At 43.0% G+C, this 23,185-nt stretch overlaps 2 protein-coding genes and 1 long non-coding RNA gene across 3 annotated transcripts in view; 1 reads left to right on the forward strand and 2 right to left on the reverse strand.

Annotated features, from left to right (window-relative positions):
* LOC138365565 (tripartite motif-containing protein 59-like) overlaps positions 1-23,185 on the reverse strand; it is a 597,995-nt gene that overhangs the window by 441,866 nt on the left and 132,944 nt on the right. The gene's annotated exons all lie outside the window — the stretch shown is intronic.
* Positions 1-23,185, forward strand: part of LOC123768366 (uncharacterized) — a 48,227-nt gene that overhangs the window by 13,856 nt on the left and 11,186 nt on the right. Inside the window, exon 2 of the mRNA XM_069325786.1 lies at positions 6,600-6,666. The gene's annotated coding sequence lies outside the window, so the exon portion shown is untranslated. The remainder of the gene's footprint in view (positions 1-6,599; positions 6,667-23,185) is intronic.
* The window catches only part of LOC123768365 (uncharacterized), a 37,917-nt gene continuing 34,624 nt past the window's right edge, over positions 19,893-23,185 (reverse strand). The window contains exons 2-3 of the long non-coding RNA XR_011228853.1: positions 21,065-21,162; positions 19,893-20,889 (exon numbers count right to left, since the gene is read on the reverse strand). This is a non-coding gene — a long non-coding RNA (uncharacterized lncRNA). The remainder of the gene's footprint in view (positions 20,890-21,064; positions 21,163-23,185) is intronic.

The raw sequence follows: 23,185 nt of genomic DNA on the forward strand, positions 1-23,185 counted from the left end.
ATGACAAGCATTTATTTATTTATTTATTTATATACAAGAAGGTACATTAGGGGTTAAGAGAGAACATAGAAATGAAGTTGATTTTACATTCTTGTAAAGCCATTAGCACGCATAGAGTTTCGGGGAAGTCCTTAAACTAACAGATAATTTTAAGTAGATAATTTACAGTAAAATTGACAAAAAATATGTACAGGTACTTTACAGCCTTACTTTACAGGTACAGAGTATAGTCAGAGTACTGGCATAGATTATTACATTACGGAGTCAGTAGTTCTAGCAACAGTACAGTAGTTTATTTACATTAATTACTGAATGGAAATACAAGGTGTATTTTAGAACTGCTCCTCATGACATTTTCTCGGAACATATCAGAACATAGAGTAACATAAACATACTATAATTTAAGGTTAATGAGGCCAGCACTTACAAATAACCAAGATCATAAAGGACACGAGTAAACACTTTATCAAAGAAATGCATGAAATTAAATGACATTAAATGTAGACAGTAAATGTAGAAATTATATGAGTAATACAGTGCGCCCTCGCTTGAACGAACTATATGGGGGCGTAGCCGATTCATTTCAGTGTGGAATTCATTCCATCAATCCGGCCCCAGCATCCCCCCTTCCCCCCCCCCAAAAAAAAAAAATTAATAATACATATGCCAGTACACATTTGCCTTTTGAAAAATTTAAATAACCAAGAATTTGAATTGCAATGAAATAAATTGATATTGCACGTTACAGTACTGTACTTACCCTACCAGTTGAGTTTTGTAGTGCAAACTTTGTTAGCCTTAATATCCTGAGAGTGCCACACATATGAATATAAATTGTTTAAAGAACAGTAACTTTTCTAATAAATGTACATTATACACTAGAGTATGTACATAAAGTACAGACCACTAGAATCACACTACTGCAGTACACGTATATCACTTGAACTACACTTTGTACATTTAATGTCATTAGAACTGTGCTGTACTCCCAGGTAAGTTATCGCTAGTGCTGGGTGCTGGTCTAGTGGCCTGGACATCCTCAGCAGGTGAGTCCTTGCTAGTGCTGGGTGCTGGTCCAGTTGCCTGAGCATCCTCAGAAGGTGAGTCCTTGCTAGTGCTGGGTGCTGGTCCAGTTGCCTGAGCATCCTTGGAAGGTGAGTCCTTGCTAGTGCTGGGTGCTGGTCCAGTTGCCTGGGCATCCTCAGAAGGTGAGTCCTTGCTAGTGCTGGGTGCTGGTCTAGTTGCCTGAGCATCCTCAGAAGGTGAGTCCTTGCTAGTGCTGGGTGCTGGTCCAGTTGCCTGGGCATCCTCAGAAGGTGAGTCCTTGCTAGTGCTGGGTGCTGATCTAGTTGCCTGAGCATCCTCAGAAGGTGAGTCCTTGCTAGTGCTGGGTGCTGGTCTAGTTGCCTGAGCATCCTCAGCAGGTGAGTCCTTGCTAGTGCTGGGTGCTGGTCTAGTTGCCTGAGCATCCTTAGAAGGTGAGTCCTTGCTAGTGCTGGGTGCTGGTCCAGTTGCCTGAGCATCCTCAGAAGGTGAGTCCTTGCTAGTGCTGGGTGCTGGTCCAGTTGCCTGGACATTCTCAGAAGGTGAGTCCTTGCTAGTGCTGGGTGCTGGTCCAGTTGCCTGGTCATTCTCAGGAGGTGAGTCCTTGCTAGTGCTGGGTGCTGGTCTAGTTGCCTGAGCATCCTCAGCAGGTGAGTCCTTGCTAGTGCTGGGTGCTGGTCTAGTTGCCTGAGCATCCTTAGAAGGTGAGTCCTTGCTAGTGCTGGGTGCTGGTCTAGTTGCCTGAGCATCCTTAGAAGGTGAGTCCTTGCTAGTGCTGGGTGCTGGTCCAGTTGCCTGGTCATTCTCAGCAGGTGAGTCCTTGCTAGTGCTGGGTGCTGGTCCAGTTGCCTGGACATTCTCAGGAGGTGAGTCCTTGCTAGTGCTGGGTGCTGGTCCAATTGCCTGGGCATCCTCGGATCGTGAGTCTTTGCTAGTGCTGGGTGCTGGTCCTGTAGGCCTACTGTGAAACCGTACCAAAAACTTTTGAATCTTAGTTTGTTTCTTTGTTGTGAGCTTCATTATAATATCTTTCATGTCCTTTAGGTGCAGGTAATAATCTGTCAGTTCTTCATTATCAGTTACAGCAACCAAATCAAGCAGATCATTAACCTTTTGCAATGATGCAGCACATGAAATAGATAACACACTTTCATCTTCCTCTTCTACATCCTCATCATTATTACCAGTAACACACTGGATAATCTCATTATCAGTTAATTCACCATAACCTGGATCATCAGCATCATTATTTAACCCTGCATTCACATCAGAAAGTTGCAAATCTTTCTCACATGCATCTCTGAATGTCTCAAAAATCGCATTATCAAAGCCCTCAAAATCATAGTTATCTTCGTCTTTATTCTAACCAGGTACCGGACTCAGAATTTTATTCCATGCATTCTTTAATGTGGTGACCTTCAACTCGCTCCATTCCTTGGCCTAGTTGTAAATTGCATCTTTAATTGAATATTTCTTGAAATTTTCTAGTGTTCTACTAGCCTTCTTATCCTTATTAGGCATCTCGTCTTCCTCAGAGAGCAGAACTTCCATAATATCTGAATTCATAGCTCTTTTATAAAGCCTTTGAGAGCATAGATAACCCCTAATCCATAGGTTGTATTACAGATGTAGTGTTTGGTGGTAAAGCCATACATGTTATTTTGCCATCAGGCGATGTTAATTTAGCAATGGGGGTGAGCTGGGGCATTGTCAGTCAACAGCATTGCCTTTACCTCAGCAGGATGAATTCTACACATATTGATCTGCTGCTTTTTTACTTCTTTACAAAAGTGATTCTGGAACCAATCCTCAAAAATAATATGTGTGAACCAGGCATTTTTTGTGTTGTAGTAGATGACAAGTAATCTGTTTATGCAGTTTTTCAATGCTCTGAGGTTGGCAGATTTCCCAACAATTGCGCACTTTGTTCGGTGACTGCCATCTGCGTTACAGCACAATAATGCTGAAATTCTTTCCTTCTTTACCTTACAACCAGGAATACTCTTCTCAAGCCTGAACGATAATGTGTTTCTTTGAAGGCATTTCCAGTTAAAGCCTGTTTTATCTGCATTGTACATTTAAAACCAGCTTAGATTATTAGATATCATGTGCTGAAAAAGTTTATGCTTATATGCATTAGCCACTTCCAACACCTGCACTTAATGCATCGCCACAAATTTTCTTGTTAATGATGCCATACCTCTCTTTAAATCGACATACCCATTCAATGCTAGCCTTGAAATTGTCTATGTTTAACTTTACAGCAAGTCTTTCAGCTGCATTTCTAATAGAATCAACTGAAACAGCAATTCATTTCGCACGATGTTGTGTAAATCATTTAAATACATAAGAGTCCAAATCCGTATAATCAACAGGCTTCAATGTTTTCCTGTTGCCTATTGTATGAGTTTGAGCAAAGAATTTCTTAATATTATCCTTTTTTTTATATCACAAACTGTACCTTTACCGATGTTGAATTCTTGGGCGAGTCGAGTGACAGAGTATCCACACTCTGCATTCTCTATCAAGTCAACTTTCTGATAAATTGACAAATGTTTTCTCTTGTTTTATACCTTCAATACCATGAATGCTGCTCTGAGACATCTTGACAGATTAAATGAGTTCAAACAGTAAAAAATTTTCAAATTTATCACGAAAATCCTTCGCGTGCGAGCCCGACATTTTTACCCCAGGAAGAGGAGAAGCACATGGTGCCAGCCATCTCATCCAGGCCCAATGCGTTGACATGACCTGTGCTTATTTTATAGGCATACTTAAAATTTGATGTACATATTGACTGTTGACCAGACCACACACTAGAAATTGAAGGGACGACGACGTTTCGGTCCGTCCTGGACCATTCTCAAGTCAATCGACTTGAGAATGGTCCAGGACGGACCGAAACGTCGTCGTCCCTTCAATTTCTAGTGTGTGGTCTGGTCAACATGCTTCAGCCACGTTATTGTGACTCATCGCCTGCATACATATTGACTGTTACAAATTGTTTTATTTAAAATATTATTGTTATAATTAGTGAAATATTGTTAGTTTTGAAGTTTTATGCATTTTATACAGTATAGTTCTGTATTAACCCTTAAGCTGTGCATGGCATACATATACGACAGGACCTGATGGCAAAGTTCAATTTCTCAAAATTGCTCTAATGCTTTCCAATTTTTTGTGCATACTAGCAAATCCTGCAACTTTGTCTAAATGATCACAAACGTAACTCAAAAAATAAGAAAATAAAAAATAATTACTGTATAAAATTGAATATTGAATACTTCAGATTTCGAGGTCAGCTGCAAAAATATATACTATCACCAATTGTTCATTTGGTGTTATTATGCTCTCAGAATAGTATATGATCTTCATTTTCATAGATTTAGAATATATGTTTTCAGTTTAGTTTACTGTAAAAAAAATCGTCAATGTGGCATTTGAATTATGCGTCAAATTTAGAAAAAAATTGATAACTACAAACGTTTAGGGTCTGTGAAAAATCCATTCTAATAGGATTGTAGAACAGACAACTGTGCACATTATTTGTAACAATGGTGAGAATCAGTCCGGGCGGTGGTGGATGATGACAAGACCACACACTAGAATGTGAAGGGACGACAACGTTTCGGTCCGTCCTGGACCATTCTCAAGTTGATTGTGATGAGGAAGTAGAGACAGGCAATAAATAGGCACGAGAGATGAGGAGCAAAGTAAGGTGTAGTAGAGGGGCTAGTTGTAGGAACTGCAGAGGGCCTATTGGCCCATACGAGGCAGTTCCTATTATAACCACCGAAAGAGAAGGAGAAAATAATGAGAAGAGGAAAGCAAGGGAACGTAGGAGAAGACAATGAACAGAAAAAAAAGAGAGAAAAAAGAAAGAAAGGAAAGAGAAAGAAAGGTAAATGGAAAGGGTAAGCTTATGTAAGGTCACGTTTGTTAGAAAGATTAGAGCATTTGAGTATATACTGTGAAAGGGAAGAGTCCACAGCAACAAAGCCAGAACTCAAGTTCATGTTGGGTACATTGTGTATTAGAGCCGATTCAACAAGACGGCGTTTGTGTAGAGTAGAGGCAGGAAAAATTATTTTGGAGGAAGACCAATCAATGGGATGATTAGAATCCCTCACATGGTAGAAGAGAGCATTGTTAGTGTCTGCAGACTTAACACTTCACTGGATATGTGGGCCTGCGGGCCGCTACAAGCAACAGCCTGGTGGATCAAACGTTCACAAGTCAAGCCTGGCCTCAGGCCGGACTTGGGGGAGTAGAAGAACTCCCAGAACCCCATCAACCAGGTATCAGTCTGAAACTGAATTTTTTGAAGCTGACTCAAAGTTTGAGATAATTGAAGTTGAAGTTATCAACAATGAATAACATAGTTCTAATTCATTAATTTACTTATATGTTTTAATAAACGTTGTTTGGCACTCGTACTTGAATATGTGAAAGTTGTAGATCAATATGTGTTGGAATGATGTTAAGAAAAAATAACCCCCAAAAAAACTAAATATAGGGAAAATTATAATGATTTAGAGGATAAAAATGTATACTTTATAGAAGTGATAAAGCCCTAATCTGGTCCCTAATCATCAAAACCGCCTAAAGAGAAAAAGAAAATAGAATTTGAAATCTGTGAAAATCTCAGTCAAAAAAAATTCAAAGTCCCAAGTTCTGCCAGTTGTGACTGATTTATTTGGTGACCAATTTCATTCTATCTTGACATAGTTAGGGATGGGTATGCACTCTCTAGGATGTAGAGGTTGTAACAAAAGGAGATAATAAACAAAGGAGACAAAAAAAAAATGAACATTGGTGAAAGTAACAGATATTAACATTAGGCAATGCATTTTTATAATATTTAACAAAATTGAGCATGATAACATACTCATTATTATTGGTATTATGATGTATTACTCAGCAAAGCTATACAGACACCAGCTGCATATCTACTTTGTGGACACTTCTTGCTACTTTTCTTCTTCTTTGTACATGGGACAAGTGCTTGCATCTCTTTATTACTGCATTATCCCTCAGTTCCAGTTAATAGGAGCTGTTCTCCTTATCAACAAAATATTCTCCTTTTTAAAAAAAATTGTCTAAAATACATTTCTGAAAATATTGAATGAAACTTTCTTGATGCTTAAGCCAATAAGTTGGAGATTTGTTTAACATTTAATATTAATTTTCACATAATTCAAATATTTTTTGTCCAGCCACAGCTTTTACAGCCCAGGCTGTAGCAGCTTTAGGGTTAATGCACGTGGTTTGTATTATGTAGGCTGTCAAAGAGAAGGGAGGGGGGAGGCAGCCGAGAACCTGCCCATACCCCCTTCCCCTTTGTTGCCTACCCTCCTTATTCCTGCCCACCCTCCTTATTCCTGCCCACCCTCCTTACTCCTGCCCACCCTCCTTACTCCTGCCCACCCTCCTTACTTTTGCTCAAAGCATAATACCTAAAAAAAATTATTTAATGTATTCTAAACATTTACTATGTTTTGGTGGGAAAAATTTAGTCATAGAAACCTTAAATTTGTTTTATTTTGCCTTAATAGGTAATACTGCTTCCAGTCTGCTCGGCTACCCAGGACGATAGCAAACAACTTCTGCCCATTAATGATGGTAAGGACAATTTTATTCTTACTGTACTACCAGTGTGTGTGTTTATCATGTTGATGTCAATAACCAGTGATTGTGAGTGTATTAATCAAGATATTTTCATTAGTGTATTAATGTTGGTGTTGTCATTTACCAGTGATGGCGAGTGTATTAATTATATTGTCATTACCCTGTGATGGTGAGTGTATTAACCCTTGTGTTGCTAAGGGCTATTTGTCCCTTGTCACCCACAGGCGTGTAACAAAAAAGAAAAAAAATTTTTTTCCTAACCTGTTAATTTGTGTTCCCTGACCACGAGAGAGAAAAAAATTAATCGTACTTACAAATGACATAAATGAGCCGACAATATGAGCGATGACGTCACACCCTGCAAGCTTGCTCATGCAAGGTGCGTCCCAGAGGCATTGCGTGCAGTCCTCAAGCAGTCAGAATTGCCACAAATTTATTTTTGCTGCATTATTTACAGTGTCTAGGCGTATTTTATCACAAATATTATTCACTAATTGTGTTGCATATAATGTTACTTCATGTTCAATGGTAATAAATGTTGCATACATTGAGTATACACATGCACACAAAAATATTTTCCCATTATGCAAATATGATATGTATTCACATTGTTCATTATTATATTTACACACATGCACACACTATTTACAGGTTTTTGCACTATTATTGCACATTTAGAATTCTTGGAGAGAGTGATAGTTGTTGCAGCAGTTGACAGCACACAATGGGACTGCACACGCTTCACACCATGTTTGCACAAGTTTACGTTTCTGATCTCTTTTATTGTTCTACAAACTAAGCAATCACGTTGGCCTATTGCACGCTTTCCAGCTGGTGGCAAATGTTTTAGTCTGTGTGCTTGAAAGCCCTCAATGTGAGTGAGCCTGGGTGTAGCAGCATGCTGCAACACTGGGTTCATGATGGGTCTTTGTATGCCAGGAACATCTTTGCCAAACTTTGCTAATAACTGTGTCCGAAGTGTAAAAGCAAACGAACGGAAACTTGGTTTACGTCCAGTTTTCACCAGATACATATAGCTGTTCAGCATGCTTATGTCAACACATCGAAAAACACTTTTCTGGGGGGAGCCCCTACAGCTCCTCGGAGCTATCCATGGCTGATATGGATACCCTAACTATTTTGCATCAGTCGATGTGGGTGGAGTTCTAGGCCTACCGGGGACCACGAGCCAGAACCTGGCCCCCTCAGAGAGGCACGGGGAGCAATGGCCCATAGAAATGCACATGTGATTTGGAGCATTCTATATCTGCCATCGACCGGGACAGGCACCCAGAAAGGTAAGCGCCACAAAACAAACCCCTATTCTGGTTAAACAACAAAAATCGACAAACGAGTGGACAGAACTCCCCCAGGAAAACGAACTAACAAGCATGACGTCATGTAAATTTAAAGTAAAGAGCCGCGCCGCATGTCTGCGCAGCTAGTGGAGGAAGGGGGAGCTCCAGACCCCCGCGCCGGCGATCCCCACCCCCAACCCGTTCTCGCAAATTCGTAAAGTCAATATTGACTTATTAACTACGTGCATAGGTGATATACTAAACATAATAGATACCCTTAAAAAGCTTCATAGAAAACACCGACCTAACCTAACCTTGTTAGTATCTTAAGATAAGCATCTTATTGCTTCGTAATTACAATTATTACTTAACCTATACCTATAATAGGTTAAGTAACAATTGTAATTACGAAGCTATAAGATGCTTATCTTAAGATACTAACAAGGTTAGGTAAGGTCGGTGTTTTCTATGAAGCTTTTTAAGGGTATCTATTATGTTTAGTATGTCACCTATGAACTTATTTAATAAGTCAATATTGACTTTATGAATTTGCGAGAACGGGTTGCCGCCCCAGTTCCTCGGCTGATGGGATCATGCACGGTCGTGTGGCTCCAGCTCCGGTCTTGTCTCAGTGCTAGTGACTTGTTTGCAGTGCTTCTCTTACGGTGGTCATGTGAGCTGGGAGTAGTATTCTCAGGTACTCGGGCTGCATGTGCTTAGGGTCACCTTCCCTGAGTGCCCTGTAAGTACCGCCCTTGGGGCTTGGGGTTGCCTTCCACAAGTCACCTTGGGTCTACCTCTGTTGGCTTTTCGCTGCTTGGCGTTTGGCCGCCCCGAGGGTTTGGGGGTTTCACTCCCTTGTTTACCTTGGGGTAAGTGGTAGTTATCGCACTGGTGGGGCGCAGGGTACTGCGTAGCTAGTTTTCACCTATGGCAGCGGCCGGCTCTGTTCCCTCTGGGTACGTTGTCCACTTGTGTGGTTTTTTCTTTTATTTTGTTTTTGCCTGGTAGGGGGGTCTTCCTTGTGTTCCCCCCCCCCCTTATATTAGGTTCGTTTGTGTGGTGGCACCCCCTGCTTTGCTCTCGCGAGTGGACATGTCCCGTGGGTTCAGCTTTAGCAGTTTGCTTGGTAGTTTGGGGCGCCGGTTAGCAGTACCCTGCCTGGGATAAACCCTTAGCAGACCCAGTCTAGGGGCCCTGGGAAACCCCCCGGGGGCTCTCGGGTCCGATAGTGGAGACCCTTGCGTCCCCTCTCGCTTTGTGCGAGTTGAGGGTTGCTCTGTCCCTTTGTCTCAGGGTGACTCCTTGTTTTTGCCTCCGTCATGCTGCCTGTTGGGTCGGTGACACATTCGACCCATGAGTCCTGCGAGCTTTGTTGCCTGTTCGTGACTCCATTCACCCAATCTGCTGATGAATTCCCGTGGGTGCAGGCAGCTCGCGCGTTGCAGGGTAGGATGTTGCAACGCGCTCTGGTCTGTCACTTCCCCGGACGCCCCGATGCTGCCCCGCTTGTATAGGGACCCAGACTTGGGTGGTTTTGGTCGCTTCGGCCTTGGTTCCTTCCACGCCTCCCATGTTTTTCCCCCCCTGCTTCCGCCCCCTACCCATCTGCAGGCTTCGGGGTCGGGGCGGGGTTAGAGGTTCTGAGACTTGGGCAGTTTCAGGGGGTTGCCCCGTCCGGGGAAGCTGCGGAGGCATTCGAGTCTGTTCCTCCGGCCGATGCTCCGGGGTTTTGACCAGTGGGCCCCATTCTCTTTCAGCTCTCTCGGCTGCCCCGGCTTTTTCTTGTGAGGCCGGGACTTTGGAGGTCGACTCGGCCCCGGGGCCTGGTGCAGAGGCTCCTGGGGTTGGGGAGGAGCGGCCTTGGGGGCCTTGGGCTCCATTGCGCCCCGCCTGGATTTCCATCCTTCTGAGCGGGGCTTCCTGTTACGAGGAGTGGGGTTTTCTTTCCCCCCTCTGCGTACGATTTGGGCTTGGGTTCTGCTCCTCCCCGGGTTCGGTTCCGTGTCCCTGTGGTTTCTTCGATTCTGTCTTCAGGAGGTTTTCGGCTAACCGCATCTCTTCGCCTGCGGTGCGGTTGGCCTTTGCGGCTTCCTCCTGCGTGTCCCGGAGTTTGCCTCCATACTGGTTCCTTCTGTTCTGGACAGGTTGGGCTCCTTGTAGCTGTTTGGGCTCCTTGTAGCAGTTTGGGCTCCTTGTCGCCGTTTGGGCTCCTTTGTGGCCGTTTGGGCTCCTTTGTGGCCGTTTGGGCTCCTTTGTGGCCATTTGGGCTCCTTGTAGCCGGTTGGGCTACTTCTCGCCTTGTTGGGCTCCTTCTCGCTTTATTGGGCTACTTCTCGCTTTATTGGGCTATTTCGCGCCTGGTTGGGCTACTTCTTGCCTGGTTGGGCTACTTCTCGCCTGGTTGGGCTACTTCTTGCCTGGTTGGGCTACTTTCTTTCGCGTCCTGCGCATGCGCCGTGGGAGTTTGTTTTGGTTCCGGGTGGTGTGCACACGTGTTCTGCTCCAATTCTCTCGGGGGGCTTCGCCTCTCGTTCTTTTCTTATTCCCATCCGTGCCCCGTTGCTTTGGGGCTGTTCTGGGTTGCCGCTGTGTGGAATTCATGAGGTTTTCCCTGCGTTCTAGGGTGGGGAGCCTCCTTCACTGCTCCCCTCCTCTCCAGCATGGGCGCACTGGCCGCCTCCGGCGGATGCGGACTCGAACGCTTGCATCATGGCCCTTCAGGGCCTATGTTCTGCAGGTGAGTTGGTGCAGTTTTGGCGTCTCCTTCGTCCTGACGCTGTTTTTGTTTTTGGGAGTAGGAATGGGTGTACATACGTACTTGAGAACGTGGACCGTATCACCCGAGGTGCCTACTGTAGGGCTATTAGCCCATACTGGGCAGCTCTTGTTCTCTCCACCTGGTTCCTTCCTTGGTTCACGGGTGTCTGCGGGTGGCCTCTTGTCCCTTCAGAGGCGGTTCCTGCCTGTACTCCTCCTGCCCCCTCCTATGCTTGTCTAACCTTGCTTGAGTTCGGGGCCCCGCCTCCACCTTGTTCCGCAGTGCAACGGTGGGGGTGCCTGTTTGGTAGTAAGTTTTCCTGTGTCGGAGGTTTTGTGTTCGCCTCCTTGACCTAGATTCAGGAAGCTCTGTGTATTTCTTCGTAAGTGGGTTTGCTACGAAGGTTCCTAAGTGCGCCCTAAGAAGATGCTTAGGTGCGATTCAATAAGGTATACTTAGGAAGAAAATTGTTGGTTCACCTGCGTGCCGATAGAGGTCACTACTGTGTTTCGTTTGGCCAATCAGAGAGCAGCAACATTCTTCATATTGAAGATTTAGTGCTGGCTTATCGGAGCTCTACTGCCTCCTATTTATGTTGAATTTTCTTATAAAATTAGTATATTTCGAAGTAAAACAATGTTTTTTCAACTTCTACAGCCAGCACCGACATTGTAGTAAACAAATATGTTACATTTGTTGTTTACCTACGTAATTCTAAGAGATACTGTGTAGCTGTCCTTGTTGCTCGGAAGATGCGCTGACAATTATTGTATATATTTACTGAATTTACCCAAGGCCCACTAACTATCTAGTGACCTCGAAGAGGACAGAAAGCCGGCAGCTTGTTAAAGGGCCCGCCAATTGTCTTAATGATATTTTTTAGCTGGAATTTGGCCTTTACGGCTTCAGCGGGTAGGCGGTTCCATGGGTTTATAGCCCTCTTGGTGGAAAAAAAAACATCTGTTTTTAGTCCTACTTGAGAGAACATACTCTCCAACACTATATCTGTGATTGTCCTGTTATCAGTGACTTCATACCAAATGGTATGAGGTATTTTGAGCTCTGTAATTACTTCATACACTCAGGAATATTGGAAGATATTTTTGTGCTGCACCCAGATTTTGCCAGTGGAGGCTAATAGATCAGCATTAAGTATTTTGTTCTCTCCTAATTCCATGTATGACTGGCCATCCTGTGAGGTGAGGATGTTGGGTGAGCTTGTAGCTGGTTTTTGATCTACACTGTGTGGTCCTTTATACAGAATAGGGAAGCAGCACATTGCTGTGTATACCTAAACATGTTTAAAAATACATTGTTTGAGAGGAGTTTTGTAGAAACTGGTAAGAGTAATTATAATATAATGTTTCCATGATTCAGTGCTTACCTCTTGTGAAAATTGCTTAGAGTTGTTTAGTCAGAGTTGATTTGTTTTTTGTATTGAGGCTGGTATTTTCTAAATTGATTCCATGTACAGTATGTCTAACCATCCTGTGAGATGGGAGTATTAGATAAACTTATAGCTAGTTTTTTATCTACACTGTGTAATATTCCATATAGAATAGGGTAGCAGCACATTGCTGTGTATACCTAAATCTTCTTAATAAAAAAAATCAGTAATAAAGATTTTAAATTATAGTTGGTATTATTACAAATACAGTACTGTATTATCCTTATTAAATCATGTTGACCATGGATCATTAAGATCTCATGTTGATATGTAATACAAGTCATATTTCTTTTGAACTGCTAATCATTCATTAAATTGTGCATTATGTCTCAATTTTTCACTTCCTTGGATATACTGTACAGTACAAAAAGATAGGATAAAAATAAACCAGTAATATTTCTTTCATTATATTTTTCATTTAAATAATTGCATCAATATTTTTACAGCTGACAGGATTTGTTTTCCCATACAGGTGCATTATTTGTTAAAAAAAAATTGGTTTATTGTTACACACAATGGTGCTACATAGCCTTCCCATCTTGGTGCCTTCTTTTAATACTTACTGATTAAAAAATAAATAATAAATACATTTTATTCAGGAAAAGTACATACAGTTGATTTACAAACATAATGTTGGATTTATAGACAGAGCTAGTACATACAATACCTAAAGCCACTAATACTCATAGCATTTCGGGCAAGGTGTGGGGGGAAAAACACTTAGACTAAAACTTAATAGTAATCGGGATTAGGTATAATTTGTGTTGAAAGAAGGAATAAAAAATACAAAAAGGGAGTTAACATAGCATAAATCAGCAATTGCACATGTTGGTGAACAGCGTTGTTTAAAAAATAGCAAGACATGGGTTGACATTTAGGAGGTAAGTTAGGTTACATGGAGTTAATTAGGCAGTACTTGGTTTAACTCTTAAACTGGTTGAGAGAGGTACAGCCTTTGACATGATTCGGGAGGTCATTCCACATTCTGGGTCCCTTGATTTGTAGAGCACTTCTAGTTTGGTTACACACAGCCAAATTGAGTAACAGGAAGAGGTCTTGGACACAAATTTGTTCCATGCTAAATGTAGAGGAATCAGCTGAGTATTCCTCAAATAAAATAAGTTGCCTCAGCTTATAAGGTAAATAAAATAAGCATTTCTCAAATAAGTAGCTGCCTCACCTCACTGCCTTACTGCTACATAGCCTTCCCGGCATGGTGCCTTCTTTTTATAATTACTTGTTCCACACCCAAATTGTATAACAGGAAGAGGTCTTGGATCCTTACTTCCCTCTCTCTTTTTTAATAATCTATATAGTCATAATTATAGCTTTAAGTATTCAATGAATAAAGTTTTTGACATTTTTACCCTTTTCCTTACCTAACATCATTTGTGCAGCATATTTTTATTTTATGTCTCACCCATATTTAATTTCAAAATAAAACCAAACTAAATAAATTAGAAATGGGTATGTATAGCTAGGTATACTATACCCTTACTACTAGGTGAACAGGGGCATTTGGTGATAGCAAATGATCCCATCAGGCAGGGCTCATCACCTCTCATATTTCATGTTCACCAGTGTTTATTTACTTAATAACTACTGGTATAATATCTTGCTATTATAAAACTAATTCTACTATCATCAAACACATATTTACTTCAAGTTTCAAGCAGAGAATGCATATATAACTAACATGAAGGATTCCTCTTCACTAGATTCACCAGCTATAATATTTTGGTCATGTTCCAATATCATAAATCGATCCCAGTGTTATGTTGTAGAGAAAAAATGACTTATATCCAGTTTACGTAAAGCTACGAGTGGTCGAAACCACACTTAAATCCCGGAATGAACTTACGAAGGTTTTTCCACTTAGGGTAGTTAATTGAATACGGACGTAGCCGCCACGAAGGCGCTAAGACGGAAAACGCTCTTAGCTAAGAGGAAAAACCTTCGTAAGTACCTTCCTGAATCCGGCCCCTTGTGTTTGCAGGTTGGGTTCTGGCTCTTTGTTTCCGCCTCTTCCCTGTCGTTTGCCTGTCGGGTGGATTCTGTGCTTCTTGGGCACTCTCATCTCTGCTCTTGGGGATGTGTATGGGGTCAGCCCATGTTGGGCTGCCTAATGTGTGTTCCTTTGATTGCCTGTTACACTGCACACGTTTCTTCTACCGTCCCTGTGGCTCAGTTGGGTGCTCGGTTTCCGCCTATTTTCCCTATGTGTGCCACTCGTGTACGATTTATTTATCTTCTCTGTCGCTTCCTCTGGGAGTGTGGTGACGTTTTGCTGCGGTTTTGGTACTGCAGCTGTGTGTCAGGGTTGGTTGTGGCGTTATGTTCGGCCCTTCCATGCTCTCTCTGGGGCTCTCCTTCCTTGCCGGTCTTGCCGTGCAGGGCCTGGTTTTTCCATGTTCCTTGGTTTCATTGTCTTGTCCTCGCCTCATTGTGCTGGCTGGGGATGAGCTTGGGGTCTTCATCTCGCCCCTCGCCTATCCTCCGGTTTCGGTTCAAGTTCCAGAGCCTAGTGGGCTCCCTTCCTTCGTGTTTTTCATGGCTGCCCTGGGGTTTTCTTGACGCTGGGGCTTTGAGGGGACAGCTCGGCCCCGGGGCCTGCAGGGTGGGTTCCCGGGGCTGGGGTGGGGCTCACGTGAGAGGCCTCAGGCCCCGTTGGTCCCCGCCGGGGTGTTTCTAACCCTCTGGGGGGGACCTGCAGTAGTATGGTGTGGGGTTTTCCGTTCCCCCTATCTGCACGTGCTTTGTCGGCCCCTCCCTGAGCTTGGTTTCCTTGTCCGTTGTACTCGTTGTTTCCGTCCTGTCGGTGGGTGCTTTTCTACGATCTTCGCCCCTTTTTCCGGGACGGGCCTTCTTCCGTCATGTCCCTTTCTTCTTGGGGTTTCTGCATGACTTTTGGTCTCGGGTGCGACGGGGTTTTGGGGCCTTCGTCCTTTGTGTTTGCTTCTTTTTGTTCTCGATGGTTCGGGACTGTTTTGCTCCTTCCCGTTTTCTGGTGCGTCTGTCGTCATTCGGTTGAGCTTCCCTCTGGTCCTTTCTAGGGCTTGTGGGTCCTCTTCCCAGCAGCTTCTGGGTGTTGGCCTTTTTGTTCTTTTGTGAATATCTCTTCTCTTCACACTGTCTCGGCGCTCCTAGTTTTCCTGGGAGAGATTTTGCTCCTAATGAGTCTTTTCGCTCCTGCCCTTCTGCGGGATGTTGGTGCGGGGCAGCTCCTTATGCGAGTTCCTTCCCTGTCAGCTGCACTTGTGGAGGTGGTCTTGCACACTTGTGGCATTTTCGTTTTGGTCCTGCGTTTTCTTTTCCCTCCTGGGGCTGTCATAGGATTGGCTTGCGGAGGATGTAGAGGCGCTTGGGGCCGTTCCTGGATCTGGCACCTTGGTTTCTGCTGCTAGCTTTCGGTATCGATATTCCTTCTGCGCGTTTCGCAGGTTGTATCGTGCGTTGTTACACCTCCGGCCTGCTTATGCACTGTCTGTGTCGTCCTGGTCTTTGGACAGGGTGCTCTCCTGTTTTTCTTCTCCTTGGTGGTTGTGGCTCCTTGGGGTCAGGTTTGCTTTGCCTCGGTTTTCTTTTTGTGTTGGCATTCGCCTCTGGGGGCCGTGTGGCAGAGCTTCTTGCTCTTCTCAGGCGCAGTGGTTTTTGGCTCCTATTGTCGTGATCATAGGTTTTCTTCGTCTGCGGCCGTTCTCCCTTTTTTCTGGCGAATGCTATACCTTGGATTGTTGTCTCGACTTCGTGTTGTGGAGTGATTCTCCGACCGCCTCCCGGGTATGTCCCCTTGTTTTTTAGGTAGTCTTTGGTGAGGTAGCTCCGGGGAGCCGTAGGGGCTCCGCCCAGAAAACCAGCGTTAAATGTAATAAAACGCCATTTTCTGGGCGAGTCCCGGAGGCTCCCCGGCACCCTCCCGCCCTCCGGTCGGCGGGTTTTTCACGGTTTTGATATCCAGCCTCAGAACTGGGGCGGGGATCGCCGGCGCGGGGTTCTGGGGCTCCCCTTCCCCCTCCCGGGGAGGGGGGAGCTGCGCAGACATGCGGCGCGGCTCGCGTGACGTCATGCTTGTTAGTTCGTTTTCCTGGGGAAGTTCTGTCCACTCGTTTGTCGATTTTTGTTGTTTAACCAAAATAGGGGTTTGTTTTGTGGCGCTTACCTTTCTGGGTGCCTGTCCCGGTCGATGGCAGACATAGAATGCTTCCAACCACACGAGGGTTCCTATAGGCCATTGCTCCCCTTGCCTCTCTGAGGGGGCCAGGTTCTGGCTTGTGGTCCCCGGTAGGCCTAGAACTCCACCCACATCAACTGATGCAAAATAGTTAGGGTATCCATATCAGCCATGGATAGCTCCGGGGAGCCTCCGGGACTCGCCCAGAAAATGGCGTTTCATTACATTCAACGCTGGTTTTTTTCGTCCACTTCAATGTTTTCCGCACCCACTCGACACTGCCCACCATCATGTCAGATTTATCAACCAAATGCATGTTGATATTATAGTCAAGAACACAATTTGGCTTATTGGTTCTTGCGTTACTCTGTTCACCTTGCCACTGTTCACCATTGTACTATCATGAATGGTTGTCAGCAAGTTCACTTCTCTCTTGTCTTTCCACCTAACTGAGCGTATTTGATCACTTTTTCTTAGTTGGCAGTCACCAACTTCAAGTTTATTGTCAAACACTGGCATTTCCCTTCTTGGCTTTACTGTGCCAAACAATCCAGTTCTATTTTAAATCAAGAACCTAGATTGCAAGGGACTTGTATAGCAGTTATCCGTGTATAAAATGTGGCCCTTGTTCATCCATGGTACCATCAGTGACTTTACCACACTACCTGAGAAACCATGTTGGTCGTTACCGGGAATGTTTACATCACTAGCCGAATACAAAATCGTGTGTAACACGTATCCTGTTTCACAGTCACAAAGAACAAAGAATTTCAATCCAAATCTGTTGCGTTTGGAGGGAATATACTGCTTGAATGCAACACGTCCTCTGAAAAGCACAAGGGAATCGTCAATCACCAGCGTCTGTGCTGGTACGTAGAAATCTCTGAACTTTCCAATCACTTCATTCATATAGTGCCTGACTCTCCAAAGTCTATCATCCTCTGTTCAGTCCTCATTACTTGCAAAATGAAGACACCTGAGGAGTATCTGAAACCTGTCTCGGGACATATATTTCCCGAAGAAAGGTGTTGGAATAGTCAGGTTTTTGCTCCAATAATCTGTAATAGCGTGTTTGACACAATGTTTCATCAACATACATATTGCCAAAAATACATATATTTCACCTATAATAGTGTTTTTCCAACGCTGCAATCGTGAATATTCTGTTATCTCTTTTCCAATGAGATGAGTCGTATGAAGGTTCATTTGGTGTACAATATATTCCATGAGCGGCTCATCATAAAATGTTGTAAAGTAATCCATTTCACACATGTCCTCACCATTATCAGGGAAAAGGTCTGTAATCCCAACGTCTTTATTGTCAAAGGCAGGAATTAGAGGAATAAAATCGTCACTATCACTCCACACAAGTACACCTGGTGTCCTGCGAGACGCAACAGCGGCATGACAGCGAGGAAGCATTGCACACCGTGGACCAGGAGCTAAAGTCCGTCTACACAAAGTACGGGCGCTATGTAAACGTGAGGTGAAATCACGTGAACATGAGGGTCTTGGTTCCTCATGTGGTGCCATGCGGCGGCGCTTGGCTGGGCGAGACGCTGCTGACGTGACAAGTTCTCGCCCGGTATCACCACTGGTACTAGCAACAGGCATGATAACACTATGCTCTGAATCCACTTCACGAAAACCAGAAAATGAGTCACCTTCCTCTGACTCGTCGCCCAAAATATCCTCATACTCTAAATAAGTACAAGAACTGTGTGGTCGTGGGTGAATTGGAGTAGACACTGGGCGAGAAGGCATGGGTGAGCATGTAGGCCTCGCCATGGGAGGAGACTGTATCTCATATTCACTGTCTGTGCTACTATCATCGGTCAATTATCTGTAGTCCTTATCAATGTCAGGGTCATCAAAAATCACTTTCCTCACCATCAGAAAATAATTCACTAGTTATTTTCTCTTGAGTAAGTGATTGCGTGGTGCGTGCTCAGGAGGCATTTGGCTGTGCGTTCGCCATGGTGACCGCTGGGTAATTGGTGCCTCCCACGCATTGGTAGTGTGAGCTGGATATTTTTTACAAAATGGCAGCTGGTTTACTATAGCCCCTGGGCAGCGTATGGGGGCCCCCCTACTCCGCTGGCCATTCAAATCTTGTGTGGTATTCCATCACGTCATATGACATGATGCACAATTTATAGCAAGTTACTCAACACATCATATGACGTGTTGCGCAGTTTAAGGGTTAATCATGGTGTTATTACCCAGTTATGTTGAGTGTATTAACCCTCTGAAATGCAATTAGCGTATAATATTGCTCAATCAGGGGTGTGCATAACACCTTAACCACTGCACTGTGCCAAACGACAAATGCCATTCGCCAATTACTGTGCCAACTGACAAAAGTATTTTTCATTTCTTCGTACACAGTCGAAGCGCGCTTGCGGTAGGTTGAGTACAAAATGGACTCTTAGGACCTCCAGTGAGTGGCAGCCATCTTGGAAAAAATTCCCAGAATGTCCTAGGGCTGCTGGCTGGGTTAGTACTGAGTGAGCAACAATGGGTGGCACATGCGCCTTTGGCTCCCAAACACCTGTCCAACGCAGTGTTGACTTGGGTACAAGATGGATTCCTGAGGTGTTTGCCAGATTGAAAAAATTCCCAGCATTCCCCATAGTCATGGGCAGGCTCATATTCAAGGTAGAAACCATGTCGTATTCATCCATTTCGTGCTCCCAGCCCTAGTCGGCCATTTTTTAAGAAAACATCATTTGATGTTGGAATACAAGGCATATTGCTTGAAGATGAGCATGCTAATGATTTTGATAACCCAAATCTGGAAAAAGACCTAACACAGGTGTCTGCTACTAGTGATATGCATAGTGAAGTGAACGATGTGGAGAGTGTGTACAGTTCACAGCTCTCACAGCCCTGCCATGCCGGACTAGGTCATCACCATCAGTGGAACAACACAAATGAAATTTTGTATGTTCCACTGAACATTTAGTGCCAAATGCAATTCATTTGGACCATCCGGGAATTCGTTAGAGTGGGGTCTGTTAGAGTGATGATGCACTGTATTTGGAAAGAAAAAAAATGCAAGAATAGAGAAGTGATTGCAAATATTATTCAGCAGATATGAAAGTAATAAAATTTAGCAGATACTGATATAAGTAATAAAATTTACCAGATATAAAAGTAAAAATAATAAAGAACAGAAGAGTGGGAAATTAGATAATTAATCAAATTTAGATTCCTAGAGTAAACAAATTAAGATTCAAATAATTAATCAAATGGAATACAAATAATTAGCTAATTTAAGAATTAGATTAATATTGTAATACATGAATATTATATGGTAATAATACAAGATGGGCAAAGATATGCAATATAAAAAGGTAATACACAGGCAAAAAAAAAAAAAGAGAACAAAGTGAGAATTAGACAATTAGATTAAGATTATGAATAAATAAATGGATTCAGATTCAAAATAATTAATAAAAAAGGAAACATAATTAATCAAATTAAAAATTCAGTAATCTCTTAAGATTGTAATACAGTAATATCATATGGTAATAAGACAAGTTGGATAAGGGTATGCAATAGAAACAAACACATATGGCTGGAAACACTGATGTACTTAAAGCTTAAGAATCCATTAACAATACTGGAATATTAGACAACAAACAAGACTAGTAGCTAATATTAATGGGCAGATATATAAGTGAGAAATTAAATTATTAATTTTTAATTCACAAAGTAATGAATTAAAGATTCAGATAATTTGACAAATTAAGAGTTCAAGGTTTATAACATTTTGGGAAATTGAAGTGTTAGTATCAACAGATAAATGGGTAAGTTGCAAATATTGTAAGGTAAGAATCTGATAACTAGACAAATTAAGCATTCAAAAAATTATTACATTTTATAAAATTGAAGTCTTTGTAGTAATAGTTATAAGAGGGTAAATTATATGTATTTAAAGTCATTAATATAAAAAAGAAGCATTTAGTAATTAATATATATATATATATATAAAAAAATTTAAATATGGTTAGGCTAGGTAAGGCCTGATCACTCATGTGTTACTCTCAACAATGACATTGGAAGTTTGCTGGCTTCCAGTTATGTCACAATTAACAAAGAAAACCAGTAATTGTTGGACACTTTTGATTTCATGTCTTTTGCTGTTCTTTCTTAGCAATGATTGTTCCATTCCTGGTGTAGCACTGCTTGATAAGATTTGGGTTTTGTTTGTGAATATGATGCAGTCTGTAGAGGAGGATCAACGCTGCTTGGTAAGGCACTCATTTATATAAAGATTGGTTTTATATTTGTAGCTGATTGAATGAGGTGTTACTTGTCATTGGGATAAGCTAGTTTAGTGAGCATCTGTCTGGTGCTGTGGTGATTGTTTTTATCTATTCTGATAGATTTAATAGTATCATTAAAGTTTATCTCTGATGTAATCAGTTGATGGGCTACACTTGAACAGTTTTGACCTTCTTGTTCTTCAGGCAGTTCAGTAGAGCTGATGATGAGCAAATCATGGAGTTTTAGTTGATACTGTTGTCTGGAGAGCCTGAAACACTTATAAATTCAGTACTACCTACCTAACTACACATGCTGTATTGCATATTAATGGGTTATAAGGCAGTCCAAACATGGTATAAATATGGAATAGGTGTACAATAACTCTCATACTGGGTGGGGTGGATATTATGAGGGACTGGTGGCTCATAACAGTTGTCACTAACCTGTGTTGGTGAGTGTATTAATAATTATCACTTTCACGCTTTGCTGTCGCTTTCCAGTGACATCCGTTTTTTTCCTGGGCCGTCTCGGATGACGCGGTCTGAAATCATCCATTAAAATATTTGTTAAAAATTAAAATTTTAACTTATCAGTCTGGGTGTGGTTTCAAAATGAGCACCTTTAGATTCCACACAATTTGATGACAAAATGAAAGACGTAACATGAAAATTGATGTCAGAACACTGGAAAGATATAAATAATTTTGTGGTGATGAGCGTTAAAAAGTGTCCAAAAGTTAAAATATTTGTTAAAATTATATTTATTGTTTTATTATTATGGGACTAGTTTTAAAATATGCGCCTTTAAATTGCGCACAATTTGATACCAAAATGGAAGACGTAACACAAAAATTGATGTCAGAACACTGGAAAAAATATTTAGTATTCTAGTATTTCTTTTGTTTTTGGCTATGATGAATTGTTCTAAAATTAATGGTAATTACTGTACCGTAGTGTATAGGCCACTCCACATCCCCCTTAGCCCCCCAGGTTATCCCTCCCAACGCTCCCCTATCTCCCGATACCACCCACCCATCCCACCCCTCCTACACCATGCGCCTCGAGCCACAGCCGTACTGGATTAATATGGTACGGCCCGCAGCCTGGCTTTCATATCCGGAAAATTCACTCTGTCTGGCTGACTGTCCGGATATTGCAACATCGGCAGCAAGTTAACCGGCCCAGATTTTTATCCGGACAAACTCCTGATTTTCCCGGCTCCTATGGACATTTTGGCCGGATATTGAGATAACTTTATCCGGTCACGATTTTGACCGTATAAGGGTGTTTTCCGGACATTCGAATCCCGGATAATTGAGTGTCTACAGTAATTATTTTGTGTGACATGGCATTGGAATTGAGCTGTGTTTTTATCATACCGTAAATTTGGTGAGTGTAGATTGTTTTTGTTTTTTGTTTTTTATTTTGTTTTGTTTTTTAACTGTTTTTCTTATATTTCAGTGATGGGAACATCAGATCATTTGATGTTCCCAATTTTCTAATGGGAACATCAGATCATTTGGGAATGCATAAGACGAGGGAGTGGGGAAAGGTGGGGAGGACGAGGGAACGGGAGTGGGGGGGGGTAATGATGGGAAGGATGAGGGGATGGGGGAGTTGGGGATGGTGATGTGGGGACCGGGGAATGGAGAATGGTGGGGAGCACAAGGGGACAGGGGGAGTGGGTGATGGTGAAGAGGATGAGGGGACAAGGGAGGGGGGGAATTGTCGGGCAGATGAGTTGATGGGGGAGTGAGAGATGGTTAGGAGGCCGAAGGGATGGTGGAGTGGGGAATGGTTAGGAAGAGGAGATGGTGGGGAGGACTAGGGGACGGGGAAGTGGGGAATGGTTGGGAGGACGAGGGGACGGGGGAGTGAGGAATGGTTGGGAGGATGAGGGGACTGGGGAAAGGTGGGGAGGACTGGGAGACAGGAAAGGTTGCTGTGGCTCAACAACGCACATGTGTTGCTGAGCCACAGCAACGTGTGGCCAAGTACAGCTAGTAAAGAATAATGTATATTGGATTAACCCTTAAACTGCGCATGGCGTATGTATACGCCCTGAGTAACATGTCCCATGGTGCGCATGGCGTATATATACGCCATAGGGTGCCAGGCCTGATTCAAATGGCCCGCGGCTACACGGGGTTCACAGTAGCTTCCTCAGGGCTCTTGTAAACAGATGCCATTTAAAAAAAAAATCGTGGGCAATATTCTCAGGTGTGAGAGGCACAGTACTGTTGGAGCAACCAAGGCCGGCGCACACAGCATGAGCGAACAGCATTGATGTTCAGCTTGTGACCACAGCATCGCCGAAAAATGTCAAAATAAATATTTAATTGTTATTATTTAGCGATGACAATATTACAGATGACCAATGACTGTGATATAAATAACCAGGGTTGTGATAATAGCAGGATTGTTGTAATAATTAGCGCTGTGGGAGGAGTGATGCTGAGAGATGGAGGGAGACAGCATCGTTTACTGACTGTGTGGCTAGCTGTTATTGTTTGCATTCACCATACCAGGTCAGTGGTTCTCTATGGTGAACACAAATGTAGATAC

This window comes from Procambarus clarkii, chromosome 17, assembly GCF_040958095.1.
Source record: "Procambarus clarkii isolate CNS0578487 chromosome 17, FALCON_Pclarkii_2.0, whole genome shotgun sequence".
NCBI classification, from domain to species: domain Eukaryota; kingdom Metazoa; phylum Arthropoda; class Malacostraca; order Decapoda; family Cambaridae; genus Procambarus; species Procambarus clarkii.